General features: G+C 51.0%; 1 long non-coding RNA gene across 1 annotated transcript; it reads left to right on the top strand.

The window, feature by feature from the left end:
* Window positions 1–1,948: 1,948 nt before the first annotated feature.
* Window positions 1,949–3,691, top strand: LOC109293017. Its single transcript, XR_002096226.1, has 2 exons — window positions 1,949–2,029; window positions 2,611–3,691. It is a non-coding gene; the product is annotated as an uncharacterized LOC109293017 (long non-coding RNA).
* The last annotated feature ends 1,880 nt before the right edge of the window (window positions 3,692–5,571 follow it).

Genomic DNA, 5,571 nt, shown 5'->3' on the forward strand with positions numbered 1-5,571 from the left:
CCAGTATCACACACAGTTGTGCATGCCAGATTGAGTAGTCCACAACCAACCTTGCCACTGGTCTGATGTCTCGGCCCAGTTTCAGTCTGCGCTAGAAACCCTCTTCACCTGTTCACTGGACGTTGGATACCTTTCAAATGTTGCATCTAAATGTCCATTCACTATAGCAGTGGTTTACAGCCTGTTGCCTGTGGACCCCCAAAGAGTCCACGGACTATGTCGAAGGGGTCTCTGAAAGACAACTGTGATCAATTAAAAGTATGTGAATACCCACACTTACAATTCAAAGCGGTCTGCACCTCCATTTGCAATTTCCAAAAGGGGTCTGCAAATAAAAAAAGGTTGAAAATCACTGTGCTATAGGGAACAGACTCCATCCTTCAGGTCACCCACTTAGTCTTAGCCAGAGACTCTTAATATCAACCGTTTCCCAAATCAGCTCCTACCTGTGGTGAAAGGACCACTACGTAGGACATCCCATGCTTCAGATATGATGCTTGAGGAGCATCTCTGAAGGAAACCACTAGGATATTGCTCCTGTTCTTAAAACTCTGTCCAGAGACTCAAGTTTCCGGTTCTTCCAAAGACTCCTTATGTCATCCGTGATAAACAGCATGGTCTGTCTATATCTTGATTCCCTACGTGCAGAATGGAGATCATCATCGTTAGTCTGCTGGTCTGCTTACTGTAATGCTTAGGGGCTGGGACTGTCTTCACTATGTGCACGCACACACGTGTGTGTGTACACGACCTAATGGAGTGTGAAGGTCCTGCCTTAATATAAAGAAATACTCATCCTAAGAAAACAACAAACAGCTATCCTCTTCCTGGTCCCCGAATACCCCAATACTCTTTCCTCTTCTTCACCTTCTTACGCGTCTCTGCCACGCCAGCTCTCATAGTCTCATGAGATGCAGTCTCTCACCACAAGCCCCAGGTCTTGGAGTCAAGTGATTCCACAGAAGAAAAAAAAAAAAATCACAGATTTCTAGGTTTGTTTGGCATTTTTAAAATATAAGCTCCCAGCCTTTGTGGCTGGGAAGAAAAACACAGCCCCAACCCCCCTAAAGGCTCAGACCCCAAAACAGCAAATACAAAAAGCCTGAACTCTATTATTTCCATCCCATTGGGATGGAAACGGTCAGCCATGGGATTTCAGGAGGCCCGGCTCATGATTTTTGAACACGTGGGGTGGTCTTTGAAGCAGGGACCCCAAATACACCTCTGTTAGGTCTGCCTGCACATACAGGGAGCTGTCCCAAGTCCCGTGATCATCTTGCTGGCTAATTGCCTTTATTAAGCCAGTGGTTCTCAACCTTTTTGGATTCACAGCACCCCTGGAAAAACACCGGCTTTTCGCTTATACCTGATTTTTGACAGCAGAATAATCCTAGAGCAATTTTTCTGCTGCAAAGACCCCAGAAAAGTCACAATGGGTCTTTTCTAAACCCTTCCCTTGCACGTCTCTCTTTTAAACAAACCAGACCTGGGCTCCCCCATCTCCCCTGCCCCGCTGTGCTGCTCCTCACCCGTATTCCTCCTAGATGCTTCCTGAGGGGTGGGGAACCAGCGAGCGGCGCGGTTTTTTTAAATCCTACAAAGTGAGGGTAGGTCACCTTTAGTCCAACCCCTGCTCCAAGCAGGACCAGCCCCAGCCCCAGCCAAGCCTTAACCACCTCCAAGGATGGAGACTCCCCCACCTCTCCGGGTAGCCTGTCCCAGCGCTTCACCCCCCTCTTAGCCAGAAAGTTTTTCCTAGCATCGACCACGACCTCCCTTGCTGCAACTGGAGCCCATTGCTCCGTGCCCTGGCGTGGGAGCGGCCCAGCAAGGGCTTCCCCCAAGACCCCGGAGGCTGCAGCTCGGGCACCAGCCCCGCGGGGGGCGGCAGCGGTGGATGTCTCGGCGCTCTGGCTCCTCCCCGCATCATTGATGCTCTCGGAGCTCCGCCGCTCGCCGCTGGCATGGAGACCGCGCGGGCCGCCGCCGCTGCGGGCTGCCGGGCCGGGCCAGGGGCAGGCAGCCCGCGGTAAGGGGCGGGGAACAGCCCCCGGCAGGGACTGGGGGTGCTGGGGACAGGGAACAGCCCCCCTGGCAGGGACTGGGGGTGCTGGGAGCAGGAAACAGCTCCTCCGGCAGGGACTGGGGGTGCTGGGGGCAGGGAACAGCCCCCCAGCAGGGACTGGGGGTGCTGGGAGCAGGAAACAAACAGCCCCCCGAAAGGGACTGGGGGTGCTGGGGGCAGGGAACAGCCCCCCAGCAGGGACTGGGAGGGCTGGGGCAGGAAACAACCCCCCTGGTAGGGACTGGGGATGTTGGGAGCAGGAAACAAACAGCCCCCCGAAAGGGACTGGGGGTGCTGGGGGCAGGGAGGGGGCAGTCTCCGAGGGATTTGGGGCACTCTGCTGCGGCTGGGATGAGCTCCTTCAGCACGAGCCGGCAGCAGCAGCAGTTCTCCCGTCTCCCCAGGTTGACACTGCAGTGTGGATGAAGCCGAGCGCGGGCAGCGCCTGGGGGGCTATGGGCCTGCAGTGAGAAGCAGCCCACGAATTGGCCTGCAACGACTGTCCTCTAAGGCATCCACTCGTCCTCTTGCCTTTTCTCTCCCAGGAAGGTCTCTTTTGGCTACAGCAACTGGATAACTCACCCAGAGTCAGTCGCCTGGAGGTAACCAAAGCCGGCTGCTTAAAGCGCCCTGCATCGACCAGACCCAGGGGACTTCGTTACTTGATGCTTCCCAGGTAACTCAGGCCCCGCTTAGCAGCAAAATCCAGCTTCAGCGCAGCCAGTCCAGTCAACAGCTGGGCCCGGGCCTGGACTGCCGACTTCCAAGATCTCACTGGATAATTGAAGCCTCTCCCTCCTTTGCAGAAGCAGAAACACCCAAAGTTGGCGAATTAAAATCTCTGAAAATCTCTGAGCTGTTTAACAAGCCAGGATTTTGCCGAGCCCGCTGTTAGGCTGTCAACCTCTGCTTCAGTAGCAATTTCTCCTTCCCGGAGAGCTGTTGCTGGCAATGCAGTGGCCAGTGCATTAATCCTCAGCAAGAAGAAACAGTCTAGTGCTGTCATCGTTCTGTAGCACAGGCCTTCCCAAAGTCCTGTGGTTGCACCGACGGAGGCACGGTGCTTACTGTAACACACAAGAGCTGGTGTGTCACCAGTGCCCTCTATCGGGCACCATTCTGCACATGCTGATTTACGCATCAAACCCCATCCCAAGGAGATTCCCCTTCTCCTCCACGCACAGGAGTCCTATCCCTACACATGCCCAGGGATTAGCCAGCGGATCCATCCCCGCACACGGGAGCAGGTATTGCAGAGCACACGACAAGCAGAGTAATGAATGGCCGGGTGCCACTAGCTGAGAAAGCCTTATCCGAAAGCTATGCCAGGCTGCGATACAGAGACACCTCACTGCTTATCTGGCAGCAGCAGCAGCAGCAGCTGGAATCCGGCCCCCCAGCTACCTATTTAAGTCGGAGCCGGAGCATGTGGTACTCGCAGTACGGCAATGAAGCTATCCTGGTACGGGACAAGAACAAGCTCGATGTCTCCAGAGATACCGGGCAGTCCAAGTTTTGCACGGTTATGTAACTGGGGTGGCTTAATGCCAGATACCTGTAGGCAGCGAACACGTGAAGGAGCCCGCTAGAAGCCTTAGGCACGTTTTCTTCAAATTAACAAAAAAATGGTGGTAGCTTTAAGTGTCACACTCTACTACTGCTGCCTCCTACGTGATGGGGACCAAGCTACCCAAGTCGACGCAAGGGAAGAACAAATTAACTTCCCTGCAAGCAAGGCTCTGTGTGCCTGGTACCCACGTCCATGTGGCACTTGCATAAATATTTCCATAAGGGATGTTTTATCTGAAATAGTTAAACTAGTGCAACCTACTAGCATGGATGTATGTTTGCTGGTATAAAAGCACCTTATACTGGCGGAGCTTTCTGTCCCTTACAGGAATAGCTTTTCCAGTATAAGCACTTGATACTAAGATAATAGCACCAGTATTAAAGAGGAAGAGGGATTGTATCCTTTCAACTCTATCATTAAGGTGGTATGAGTTGTGCGTGTAAATTGGGTCTTAATTTACTAAACCTGCAAGGATGTTTGAGGTTTGAATTTATTTTCCCCATTGATGCCACCCCTAGCTCAGACTTTTAATTGAGCTTGTCTAGGAGAAACAATCTAGTCGGGTCCTCACCTAGACTAGAACCATTGGATAAGGCTGGGGATCGCAGGTGTCATGGGAATGTTTGAGCCCAAGCTGTTAGCATTTGGAATTGCTTAGAAATGTTTCTTAAAAAAAAGATTATCCTGCAAAAACAGGCAGTAGCCAAATCTGCCTTTTCTGGCTTCCCATGGGCCAAATATAAAAAACTGAAGCAACATACAGGCAGTTGTGTTAATCTCTGCCAGAGCTGCAGCTTTAATGCAGCTCCAGAACCCAGGGAGTTAATGCTGCTGCTGCAGGCTCCCTCCTTTTCCCCTGTTGGGAATCCTGGAGGGATTTAGCTCACCCCACAGTACCCATAGTAATTGGGACACTGGGGCATATACATCAGTCCTTGCAGTGTTAACTAAGGGGTATATTGAAGACTGAATGTTTTAGAAACATTTAGACCATAGCCTTGGTGGTGCTTGTTGCATTGCTGCTGCATCTCAATTCAGCAGCCCAAAGGTTTCCTGAAGAACTTGACCTGGGATTTCACAAGAGCTCCTTGCTGTCACTGCTTCCCATGTGAGCACCAAGGTCTGCGGTGAGGAGGTTGCAGTGATTTTGCTGAACTGGCTGGAAGCCACATGATGCCCATCACTGACCTCCACTCACCGTCTGCAGGAAGAATCATAATAGTGACACGCAGAGAAACAACTCGGAGACAGGTATGGGCATCAACACTAAGGGCCTAGGGGAAGCAAACAGATCAACCCTTCTAAATGGTGATACACCCTCAGAGCCCAAAGCTTCCTCTGGGCTTACTCCTGCTAATGCAGAGGTTTTCCTCATTTCAGAAAGTTTTAGAAACTTTCAGAAAGATTGTATTAACATTGCCTTTGGTGCGATCATAGGAAGTAAGGCTGGAAGGTCCACCCCAAGCTCTTCGTTTTGCTTGTCCTTTTGTTTCAACTTGGCTGCCAAGTCAAAATACCACTTATTCCACCCTCCTAACTGGCCCTGTGCAGGGGTGCAACGCTTAGCACGTACACTAGTGACTGGGATGGAGGTTCACATGACAGCTGAGGGCAGCTGCACTGTGTTGTTTTCCACGTGACAGTACGTTTCTCCCCATCACTTAGCGTAATACCATTGTGCTGTTTGTCACAGCAGATTTGGTGGTAAGGTTGATATGGAGTGAGAGTTTCTATGCGTCTGTTATATAGTGTAGACTCGCTTGTTTTAAATGCTGTTGTCATTTCCTGATGAAATTAATTAAAGTGACTGGAATGCATCACTGACAGCAGCTGTTCTTTTGTTTTCCAGTAAACTGCTTTGCTGCATTTGATTATTAGATATAGATGTATATTGATTGATATATAGATATATTACAACTCAGAGTACTGGCCAAGG

This window comes from Gavialis gangeticus, unplaced genomic scaffold, assembly GCF_001723915.1.
Source record: "Gavialis gangeticus isolate Ggan-Ray unplaced genomic scaffold, GavGan_comp1, whole genome shotgun sequence".
Taxonomy (NCBI): Eukaryota; Metazoa; Chordata; order Crocodylia; family Gavialidae; genus Gavialis; species Gavialis gangeticus.